Genomic DNA, 13414 nt, shown 5'->3' on the forward strand with positions numbered 1-13414 from the left:
TACAGATAAGAAGACAATGAAATGACCTATATAAATGTATGAAAAGGAAAAAAGAGAAAAAAACTCTGCCAATCAAGAATTTTACTTCGAGTGTCTAAAGTAAACCAGAGGGAAATGAAAAACAGATTCAGGATTGGATTTGGGGCTCACAGTCCTAGTTCCAATCTAAGAACAATTCATTCTTACAACAGTCTCTACTTGGTATTTGCCCTCCTGAAGGAAGCACAGGAGATATGGGTGCTGTAGTAAAGTGTGGTGAAAAAATTAGATGGTCTCCTGCTGCCAGATAGAATAGCATCTGGAGTCTTAAAGACTTCTTTCCAAAGAAACAGCCAGCTAAGTGAGACGTCAGCTAAGCCCACTTAGAAGTACACCAATATCTATGATCCAAGGAGTGTAAATTATATAGTCCAAATCCAAAGGAGGAAGTAGTAACAGAGAGTAAATTGTAAGAATCCGGTGTGCAGAAAGCTATGGATGGCAGGGGATGCCCAAAATACATTTGCAGGACCTCCACAGGGAATAGGCTTCTGGTGATTTCCCTCTAACCACATTGGAGGGATGCGAATAACCTGGTGTGTTAGTCTGGGTAGACTTAAGAAACAAATCCAGGGAGACTTATATGTGGATATGGAAGAGATTTGTATACAAGAGCAATTGAATATTTAGAAAACATCCCAGCCCAGTCCAGATCAAGTCCATATATCTGATATTAGCCCGTATGTCTGATACCAAGTCCTCTTCAGACTAACTAAACACATGCAATGATGCCGAATGCAAGATCACAGGCCAGTGAGTGCAAAGTCTTGGGGATCCAGTGGCAGTAAACGAATGTCAGTGTTGGCAGAGGTCTCCATGTGGCACCTCCAGTTCCCAGGGCACGAGGTCTATCAGTGCAGTGCCATGTATCTTGTCAGTAGAGCATCTCCAAGGAAAAGAGCAGAGAGAGAGAAGTGTCTCCTGCCTCCAAGGAAAAAGCACAGACATTCCCAGTATTCTCAGGAGAAGGACATGCCCACAGAGAGGCCTCATTGGTTATATCTTGAGTGACAGGCCAGACTCCACCCTTTCACCAAAATCCTCTCAAATTGACACCAGGCTATGCAACTACTCCACCTGGTTATCAGACAGAGTATTCGAGAGATGACTATAGTAGATCAAAATGATAAATCTGACTGGAACAGTCAAACTGTGTCACTTGAACTCCCCTCTGATACATTTTTTTGGTTGATGTGGCCTTTAATAATTTGTGTTGTGTTTCTTTGACATTGGGATTTATCTCTGTTGTATTATGCCTTTGTTGATAGCCTTCTTGAATCCTTGTTTTATGCTCTTTATGTTTTGCAGTATATGAAACCCAGGATAGGTAAATCAACAACCAGCATAAGTGTGGGGTGGGTAAGGGAGAACTGATATCACGGGGTTCAAGAAGGTAGTAAATGTTTTGAAACTGAGGTTGGAAGCAATTGTACAATACTGCTTGTTTTGATTGAACAATGGTATTGTATGATGTCTGCATTAGCTCCTAATAACATGGTTTGGGAAAACATCAGTAGTCTACAGTGTGCATTTTCTCAACAAAATAATAAAGTTGGAAACCAATTTTAAAAAGAGAATCCTACATCTAGTGGAAATTACCCATCAAATAGAAGGAAGAAATATATGTATTTCTGGCAAGTGAAAATTGAAAGAATAAGTACAAACAAGGCAAACATTACAGAAAAAAAAGTGCTACCTGGATCACTACTGGCAGAGAATCAATAAGAAGAAACAAAGCAATTGAGGAGGAACAAAGACACTGATGAAGCCACACAAACAGGGGAAAAGAAAACAAACACAACAAACTGACAGCAACAAATCCATACATATCCATAATGACACTGAATGCCAACACATTAAATACACCAATCAAAAGACAGAGAGTAGCGTACTGGATTACTAAGCAAGACCCATTTGCCTACAAGAGACACACCTTAAAGACAATAAAGACTAAAATTTTTTTTTAAAGAAAATGCAAAAATATCTACCAAGTTAATTGGAACCATAAAAACCTTGGAGTCAGTATTAACCTCTGAGGGAATAGAGTTGCAGCCCAATGACATGAGAGACGAGAATGGACAGTACATAATGACAAAAGGAGCAATACACCAGGAGCATATAACTTTTATCAACATATATGTACCCAGTGAAAGTTGCTCAAAACGAATCAATTAAATTTTCAGAGTTGAAAACAGAACTAAACAACCTGACAACAATAGATTTCAGCACCACCTTTGAGGAAAGACAGATCATTAAGGGGAAAAACAAACCGAACAACCTCAAAAAAGAAACAGGAGTGCTAAAAATACACTCAATCTGTTAGACATATACAGAATATTTCACCCAACAAGACTTAATATACTTTCTTCTCCACTGCACATGGTAAATAGGTGCATACTCTGGAATAAATCACATGATAGGCCATAAAGCAAGCATGCATCAATAAGTTTTTTTAAAAATTGAGATCTTATAATCCATCTTCTCAGATCACAATGCTTTAAAATTTGAAATCAACAATTGACAAAACAAGTTCTAAAGACAAGCATATAGAGAATGAACAAGATACTACTTAAAAATGACTGAGCAGAAGATCTTACAAGGGATTAAATTAAAAGCATTCCTTGAAGCAAATGAGATCCATATCATAACATACCCAAAACTTTGGAATACAGAAAAAGCAGTTATCAGAAGGCAATTTATAGTGATCAATGCAAATGTGAAAAACAACTAGAAAAAGGGAAGCAACATAAACCTTCAAACAGCAGGGTGGGGGGGAAGAAATCATATGTTTATAATTAGAGATCTAAAGGGTGAAATCACAACATATCCAAATGAAATAAAAAGAATAATGAAATATTACTATGAAAGACTGTCCTCCAAAAAGTTTGATAATCTAGAATAAATGGACAGATACCAAGAAATACACTATCTACCAAAATTAGCAAAAATGGAAGTAGAAAATATTAACAGGTTCATAAAAAAAAGAAGAAATGGAAAAAGTCATCAAGAAACTTCCAACAAAGTAATGCGCAGGACTGGATAGCTTTACAAGGTAATTCTAAAAAGGATTCAGCGAAGAGCCATCACCAATCATGCGCAGCCTGTTTCAGGATATAGGAAAGTGCAGCAAACTCCTGAACTCATTCCATAAAGCAAGTGTGGTAGTTACATTATCTGGTGTGAATTTGGGACTTGATAGGATTAAGAGTGACGGGGTGGAGTCTAGTCTGTCAATCAGATCATAGCCAATGAGGCCTCTGTATGGGCATGACCTCCTGAGAATTCTGGGAATTCCTGGATTTTGATTTCTTCCTTGGAGGCAGAAGACAGACTCTCTCTCTCTCTCTCTCTCTCTCTCTCTCTCTCTCTCTGTCTGTCTCTGTTCACTCCTCTACTGACAACTTTCACTCCCTGAGAGACCCTATATTGACAAGATACATGTCACTAGGCTGACAGACCCTGTGCCCTGGGAACTGGAGAAGCCACGTGGAGACCCCTGCCAGTGCTGAGATGCTTACAATGCCACTGGATCCAAACACTGTCTGCCCACTGGCCTGTGATCGTCTGGCATTCAGTGCCATTTCATGTGTTTCTGAAGAGGACTTTGTAGATTGTTATCAGACATATGGGCTAATATTGGACTTATGGGCTTGGACTGGACTGGGTTGGGATGCTTTCTTAATGTAAAATTACTTTTTAAAATAAAATTCTCTTATACACATGAGTTTCTATGGATTTGTTCCTCTAGTCTGCCTGGAACAACACAGTAAGCATACCAAAAACAGGCAAAGACCCTCAAAGATAGAAAACTACAGACCAATATCCCTGTTTAACGTATATGCAAAAATTCTCAACACATCTGACCAATAAAATCATATTACATATCAAAAATCATCATAACCAAGTGGGATTCATACCAGGGATTCAAGGATCATTTAACATGGGAAAAACAATCAATATAAGCCACTAAATGATAAGACAAAAATAAGAACCATATGATCATATCAGAAAATGCAAAAAGAGCATCTGACAACACCCATTTCTGATGAAAGACAACAGCAAACCACTCAATAAAATAGGAATAGAAGGGGAATTACTCAGAGTAAAAAGATGAAAATATTTAAGAATTAACCTAACCAACCAACCAAAAAACCTATACCAAGAAAACTATAGAGATGCCTACAGGGTTGAATTCCCTTTGGTCTCTTGCCTTCTGATGGAGTTGAATCTCCCATCTGCTTCCTCAATTTCCTGCCAAGTTGCCTTCCAATCCCAGGAGTCATCAAAGACTATTGATGCTGGATGCATTCAGCTGATTTCAGATTCCTATCACCTCTGTATCTACCAGACTGCCCAACCCCTCACCACTGACTCTGCTTATTCATCCTGCTTCCTGTTCATTAGCTTCCATGAATCAGAAGACTGCCTCAAACCAAACTGGACTTAACTATTTCCACAATTGTATGAGCTATTTCTTGGTATAAATCGATTTCTATATGCAACACATACGAGTCACACTTGTTTTGCTTTTCCAGAGAACCGAACTTAACATTATTACAAGAAACCAAAGGAGACTTACACAAATGGAAGAATACCCTGTGTTCATTTTTAGGAAGACAATGTTGTGAAAAGTGAATATTACCTAAAGAAATCTACAAATACAATGCAATTCCAATTCATACCTCATTCTTTAAAGAAATGGAAAAACTAATTACCACTATGACATTGAGGGGGAAGAATTCCTCAAAAAAGAAGAATGATGTAGGAGGTCCGGCCCTACCTGATCTCAAAACCTACTATGCAACAACTGTAGTCCAAATAGCCTGGAACTGATACAATGATAGTACTGATACATGGATCAATGGAACTGTGTAGAAAATTCAGAATTAAAAGCACCCACCTGTTAGCAACGGATTTCCACAAAAGTTAAAAATAAAGCAATAAATGGGAAAACAACACCCTCTTTAATAAATAGTGCTGGAAATTTGATCTCCATCGGTAGAAAGAAACAGAACCCATACCTCACCCCATGCACAAAAATAAACTCAAGATGGGTTAGAAACCTCTATGTAAACCTTATAAGGATCATCAATGAGATAATTGGGACAAACTTAAGGGCCCTATTGGAGAGCATACACAGACTACTAAATATAAGAGAAGCTCACACAGTATAAGACAAAGTAGATGAATGTTATCTAATAATAATAAAACATATATGCATATCAAAAGACTCTACCAAAACAGTAAAATGAGGTCCCAGAGATTGGGGGGAAAATCTTTAGTGATGATACAACATACAAGCAACTAATAACAAACTTTATATAACTTTTCAATAATAATAAGAATTCAATTAAATGTGGGTAAAGAACAAGAATATATAACTCACAAGGCATGACACTTGGATGGCTAACAAACACAAGAGGAAATGCTAATCATCATTCGCCATCCAAGATGCAAATCAAGACAAAGAACTATCACCTCACACCAAAACAGCAGCCAAATTAAAAAAAACAAAAGGCAAAGAGAAGGAAAAATGCTGCAGTGTGTGTGAAGAAATGTGTTTTATACATTTCTGAAGGGCTTAAAATATATCCAACCATTATGAAAAGCGATAGGACCATGTCTAAAACAACTGGATAGAAATCCCATACAACCGATCAATACATTTGTTGGACATACACCTTAAAGAATTAAGAGAGAGAATACAAAGATATATGCTCTCCCATGTTCATTACAATTCAGTTCACCAAGCAAGAAGCTGGAAACAGCCCAGATGCCCATGAGTAGAAGAATGGATAAAGAAACTATGGTACATACACACAATGGAATATTATGTATCTCTACCATACACTGCTGAAACTCTGAAATACCTGATAACATGGTTAGTCCTGGAAACCATTATTCTGAGTGAAGGGAGTCCATCATGAAAGGATAGTTGTTGTATATATAAGTTAAATAAGATATAAGTTAATATAAGGATAAGGCAGGCATCTACTCACAGGCCATGTAGGAGACCCTAATCTGGTCTCCTAAGCAGTGAGTAGAGCCTTCCTAGTGCCCATGGAACATATATCACCCCCTTATAGGGTACATTTATTTATTTATTTATTTACTCATTTAATTAATTTTATCGGGGACTCATACAGCTCTTATCACAATAGATCCATCCATTTGTTGCCATCATCACTTTTAAAACATTTGAGCCCTTGATATCAGCTCCTCTTTTCCCCTCCTCCCCCACTCTCCCTCCCTCACAGACATTTGATAATTTCTCATTTTTTTCATGTCTTACACTGAACGATGTCTCAACTACTTCAACAGAGAACATGTAACCTTAGCTGTGGTCGGTTTCTCAAATATATGGTGCAAGGGAAGTTGTGTAATATAACACTACACTATTGTTGTTAGGTACCATTCAGTCAGTTCTGACACATAGTGACCCTGTGCACAACAGAGGGGAATGCTCAGTCCTGCACCATCCCCGCAATTGTTCCATTGTTTGGGCCTATTGTTGCAACCGCAGTGTCAATTTAGCTCCTTAGGACGTTCTTTATGCTGGCCCTCTACTTTACTAAGAATGAGGTCCTTCTTCAGGAACTTTTGGGATAACATTTCCAGGTTAAAAGGAAGTCTCATGAGGGAGGGGGGAACAGGGAGGGAGGGGGGAAAAAAGATGACCTGATGCAAAGGGCTTAAGTGGAGAGCAAATGCTTTGAAAATGATTAGGGCAAAGAATGTACAGATGTGCTTTATACAATTGATGTATGTATATGTATGGATTGTGATAAAAGTTGTATGAGCCCCTAATAAAATGTTTAAAAATAAATAAATAAATAAAGACAAGTTTAAAACTAAAAAAAAAAAAAAAGAGTTGTACAAGCCCCCAAAAAAGGATTAAAAAAAAAAAAAAAAGGAAGTCAACATCCTTGCCTCTAAGGAGCACTTTGGCTGCACTTCTTCCAGTGCGGATTTGTTTGTCCTCTTGGCAGTCCATGATAATTTCAATATTTCTCCAGCACCACAATTAAAATACATCAATTCTTCTATGGTCTTCTTGTTTCACAAGCCTATGACACAATTGAAAATACTATGGCTTGAGTCAATCCCACTTAAGCCCTCAAGTAACATACTGATTTTCAATACTCTCTAACGAGGTTTGGTGTAGCATATTTAACTAATGCAACTCTTCTTGGTATCTCGTAACTACTTTTTCCATGTTAATTAAATGTGGGTCCAAGCAACACAAAGTATTTGACAAGGTATCATTGACCTATTGGTCCAGTTGTGAGGATTTGGGTCTTCTTTACATTGAGTTGTAGTCCAGACTGAAGGCTTCAGTCCTTGATCTCCATCAGCAAGTGATCCAAGTTCACCTCACTTTCAGCAAACAAGGTTGCATCATCTGCATATCTCAGGTTTTTAATAAGCTTTCCTGCAATCCTGAGGCTGCATTCTTCAAACAATCCTGCTTTTCTAATTATTTGCTCAGTCTACAGGCTGAATAAGTATGATGAGAGGATACAACCGTGAAAGACACTTTCCTCAATTTTAACCCATGAAGTATTCACTTGCTCTGTTCACTCAGTTGCCTCTGGATTCATGTACAAGTTCCACTGAGCACAATGAAGTGTTCTGGAATTCCCATTCTTCTCTAGGTTATCCAGAGTTTGTTATGATTCACCCAGTTGAATGCCTTTCCATCATCCATCAATAAAACCTGAGGAAACATCTTTCTGGTAATCTCTGTGGCAGTTATGTAATCTTTTGTCAATTTGAGACGCAGAAGGGGTGGAGTTTAGCTTGTCAATCAGGTCGTAGCTTGATGACCTCATTTGGAGGTGCTCAGGAGATAAATAGTTTGCTGGAGGCTGGACACACACACACACACTCCCTGGGAGGCATTCTCTTTGAGAAGACACATACAGCTAAGCTAGAGCCCTGGAGCTGAAGGAGTCACATGGATACACATACCCCTGCCAGCGCTGAGATGTTTCTACTGCCACTGGAGCCACAAGACTTTCCACCAACCAGCCTGTGCTTTTTCTGCATTTGGCATCATTGAATGTGTTTAATGAGTCTGAAGAGTAACTTATAGATTGGTATCAGACATGTAGGCTAATATTGGACTTATAGACTTGTTCTGGAATGGGCTGGGCTGATTTCTTAATATTTATATACTTTTTATATAAAATTCTTTATCATAATTACTCTTTACATAAAATTCTTACTTATACACACATATCAGTGTCTATAAATTTGTTTTTCTAGTCAAACTGGATTAACACACGCTGCTTTCAACCAAGATCCATCTGATGTCAACCATGATATCCCTACTTTCACTTCCTCTTCTGAATCTAGCCTGAACCTCTGAAGCTCCTTGTCAAAATCCTATTTTATTGTTTGTTTGTTTTTTTAATTTTAACAATTTATTGGGGCTCATACAATTCTTTTCACAGTTCATATATATACATACATCAATTGTATAAAGCACATCTGTACAGTCTTTGCCATAATCATTTTTTTCTCTTTTCTTCTTTTACATTTTATTAGGGACTCATACAACTCTTACCACAATCCATACATATACATACATCAATTGTATAAAGCACATCCATACATTCCCTGCCCCAATCATTCTCAAGGCATTTGCTCTCCACTTAAGCCCCTTGCATCAGGTCCTCTTTTTTTTCCCCTCCTCCCTCCCCATTCCCCCCTCCCTCATATGCCCTTGGTAATTTATACATCGTTGTTTTGTCATATCTTGCCCTATCCGGAGTCTCCCTTCCCCCCTTCTCTGCTGTCCCTCTCCCAGGGAAGAGGTCACATGTGGATCCTTGTAATCAGTTCCCCCTTTCCAACCCACTCACCCTCCACTCTCCCAGCATCGTCCCTCACACCCTTGGTCCTGAAGGTATCATCCACCCTGGATTCCCTGTACCTCCAACCCTCATATGCACCAGTGTACAGCCTCTGTCCTATCCAGCCCTGCAAGGTAGAATTCGGATCATGGTAGTTGGGGGGAGGAAGCATCCAGGATCCGGGGGAAAGCTGTGTTCTTCATCGATACTACCTCACACCCTAATTAACCCATCTCCTCTCCTAAACCCCTCTATGAGGGGATCTCCATTGGTCGACACTTGGGCCTTGGGTCTCCACTCTGCACTTCCCCCTTCATTTAATATGATATATATATACATATATATACATACATATATACATATACACATATATACACATACATACACACACTTATATCTTTTTTTTTTGCATGATGCCTTATACCTGGTCCCTTGGGCACCTCGTGATCGCCCTGTCCGGTGTGCTTCTTCCATGTGGGCTTATTTGCTTCTGAGCTAGATGGCCGCTTGTTCACCTTCAAGCCTTTAAGACCCCAGACACTATCTCTTTTGATAGCCGGGCACCATCAGCTTTCTTCACCACATTTGCTTATGCACCCATTTGTCTTCAGCGATCCTATCATGGAGGTGTGCAGTCAATGATATGATTTTTTGTTCTTTGATGCCTGGTAACTGATCCCTTTGGGACCACTCGCTCACTCAGGCTGGTGTGTTCTTCCATGTGTTGTTGTTTTTAATCAGGAATGAGCATTAGATATTGCTGAATGTCTTTTCTGCACCTATTGATATGATTACACATTTTTAGTTTTGACTTGTTTTGTGGTACATTACATTAATAGTTTTTTGAATGTTACACTATTCTCACACAGAATCTCACTAGATTATGGTGTATTATGGTTTTTAACACGTTTTGGATTCCACTCCTCAAAATTATTTTGAGGATTCTTGAGGCTGTGTTAAAAAGTGATACTGGTTGGTAATTTTCTATCCTTCTGGTATCTTTATCTAGTTTTGGTACCAGAGTTATGCTCATTTCATAAAAATGAATCTGGGAATTTGCTGTCCTGTTCCATAATCTGGAGTAGTCTGTATAGAATTGATGACAACTCTTCTCTAAAAACATAATACAACTCCTCTATGCAGTCATCTGGCCTTGATAGCTTATTGGCTGGAATATTTGGATGACCTGTTCTATTTTTTCTTTTGCTATAGGTTTTTGGATATTTTCTGTGTCAATTTGTGTTCATTTGGTTAGATGATGTGTTTCTAGAAAAAAATTTTATTTTTTGTAGGTTTTCAAACATGTACTCTATGAAATAGTTTTGTCTTTCATAGAAGTGAGTTATCATTCTTTTATTTGGACTTGTTATTATGTAACCTTTTAAATCTCTAATTCAAGATATTTGGATCTTCTATTTCTTTACTTAAGATTGCCAGTGGTTTGTCAATTTTGTTAATCTGTCCCCAAAAAGCAAACTACTTATCTTGTTGATTTTCCACCGTTTTTCTGTTTACTGATTTACTTATTTCTTCTCTAATCTTCCTGAGTTTTTTCTTCTATTGATTGAGGTTTTATCATATTACTCTTACTCTAGTTGCTTAGAATGTTGTGATAGGGTGTTTATTTTTAATTTCTCCTCTAATTTATCATGTGTTCATTGATTGTTATAAATTGTCCTCTGATAAGGATTTGCAGTGTCTTAAAAGTTTTGCTACGTTGTATTCTCATTCTCTTTTGTTTCAAGGACTTTTTCCAATTTCATTTCATAGTTGCTTTATTACCCACTCATTTTTAAGTAGTTTTCTTGGCTGCTAATAACAAGGTCAGAGTTTGAAACCATCAGACCTCTCACAGAAGAAAGATGACTCTTTCTTCGTCTGTAAAGAGTTAGTCTTGGAAACTCACAGGGACAGCTGTACCCTGACTTATAGGGTTGCTATGAGTTATTATTATTATTTTTGATATTCAGCTACCATCCCATTGATATTTTGGCCATTTTCCTTTCTATTGCTGATTTCTGGATTTATAGCATTGTGGTCTAAGAATATGGACTTTAGATTCTCAGTGTTTTAAATTTATTTTCTTTAATCATTATGTAATGTCGTTTATTTTATTTCAAAGTGTTATTTGGCTTAAAATCTATTTTATCAGAGATTAATATTGCTACTTATGCTTTGCATAGCTACTATTGCCTTGGTAAAATTTGCTTTTACCTTCAGGCAATATTTGTCTTTGAGTTTAAGGTGCCTCTTGTAGACAGCATATTGATGGGTTGTGTTTCCTAATACAGTCTTCTACTTGGTTGTATGACTAATTCATTTAATTCACTGACATTCATTTTCGTTCTTGGTATACGATGGGGTAACCCCCCAAAATTGGATTTTTTTCAAAGCTATGTATTATTATTATTTTTTGTGTGCAAAACAACTTTTCACCTTCAAAGTACTCTCCATTACGCTAATGCATTTGTCAAATCTGTGATTCCATTCTTGAAACACTTTTCAAAGTCATCTATTTGGATGGCTTACAGCAACTCCCTTGTTTGATTGTTTTTTCTCACTTCTCTTCTGTCATCAAATCACTGTCCTTTCATGTTCCTCTTCATTCATAGAAACAAGAAGTCGTACAGAATGAGGTCAGGTGAGTAAGTTGTGTGGGACAAGAGAAGCATGTTGGTTTTTTCCCAAAACTGGCTCACTGAGATGGCCGCGTGAGCAGGTGCATTGTTGTGGTAGCAAAACCAGTGTCCCATCTACCACAAATCATGTATTTTTGTCACACATTTTTATGCAATCTTTTCAGAACCTCTAAATAGAAAGCTTGATTAACAGTCTGAACTGGTGGAACAAACTCCTAATGCACTATTGCCCTCATATCACGTCTGGTTTTGGAGGGTACCCCTTGTGTACACACACACACACACACACACACACACACACATATTTGTGCTGTCATTTTGCTGTGTGTTTACTGTTTTGTATTCTGTGGTTTTGTTTGTGTGGAAAATAATAAACTATGGAGTGCCTTGAGAAGGATAGGAACCCCAGAACACTTCATTTTGCAGATGTGGTATTTGTGGAACATGAATCAAGAAACAATAGTGTTAAGAGAAAAGTAAAATACCCCTTGTTTTATAATCAGCAAAGCTGTGGTTTAGGATTGTATCCTTGCACCATACTTCATCAATATGCATTCTCACCAAGTAATCAGAGAACAACAAACAGATGGGTTATATGAAGAAGAATGAGGTACCATGGTTGGAGGAAGGCTTATTAACATCCTGTAATGTGCAGATGACTCAATTCTGCTTGCTGAAAGTGTGGAGGTCTTGAAGCACTGGTTAATGAAGATCAAGGACTGAAGCCTTTGGTTAATTCAATGTAAACAAGTCAATGTAAAACAAACAAAATCCTCATAACTGGACCAATAAGCAACAACATGTTAAATGAGGAAATATTGAAGCTGTCAAGGATTTTATCTTGCTTGGATTGACAATCAATGCTCTTGGAAGTAGCAATTAAAAGATAATATGATGCATTGCATGGAGTTAATTCTTTATATATGATCTCTTTAAAGTGTTAAAAATGAAGGAGGTTACTTTAAGAATATGGCACCAGACCCAAGCTATAATATTTTCCATTATCACATATGTATGGGCAAGTTGGACATTGAGTAAGGAAGACTTAATACAAATTGATGCATTTAAATTCTGGTGCTGGCAAAGTCGTGAAAGTACCATGGGCTGCCAAAAAAACCCAACAAACCCATCAAGGAAGTACAGCCTGAAAGATGCTTAGTGGCAAAGATGGTGAGACTTCATCTTATCTACTTGGACATGTTGTCAGGACAGATAAGTTCTTAGAGAAGACCATCATGCTGTAAAGTAGAAGGGTTGCAAAATATGGAAGGCCCTCCATAAGAAGGATTGACACAGTCACTACACCAATGGGCGCAACCAAGAACGAGTGTGATGATGGTAAGACTGGAACATGTTTTGTGTTGTCTATTTGGTCACTATGAATCAGTACTTACTGTGTGGTACCCAACATTGATAACCTTTTCTTCTTTTCTGCATGGTTTCTGCTGATAAATCTGAGCTTTCTCTTATTGGTTCCCCATTATTCTGTTCTTTCTTTCTTTCTTTCTTTCTTGAAATTGAACAGTTAACAACAGTAACTTGAGAAGATTTTCTTTTCTATCTTTTCTGGGGTTCTCTCAGTTTAATTGAAGGACTTACAAGTATTTTCTCCTCCTTTATGGTGTTGGGAAGGGTTCTTTTGTTTTGTTTCTGGTAGTGATTTCTCTGTAGAACTGTTTTCTTTCTTCTTGCTCCGGAATCCCAGTGAGATGTAGGTTGATCATTTTGATGGTGTCACACATCATTCTCAAACTTTCTTCAGAATAAATTAATTTTTTAATGTTGCTTGTTTGTATTGCTGGTTGTAATCAGAACTGCCTTGGAGCTCACTGATTTAATTTTCCTTTTCTTTTATTTTATTAGGTCTTTAGTCATGTT

Source organism: Tenrec ecaudatus, chromosome 8 (genome assembly GCF_050624435.1).
Source record: "Tenrec ecaudatus isolate mTenEca1 chromosome 8, mTenEca1.hap1, whole genome shotgun sequence".
NCBI lineage: Eukaryota > Metazoa > Chordata > Mammalia > Afrosoricida > Tenrecidae > Tenrec > Tenrec ecaudatus.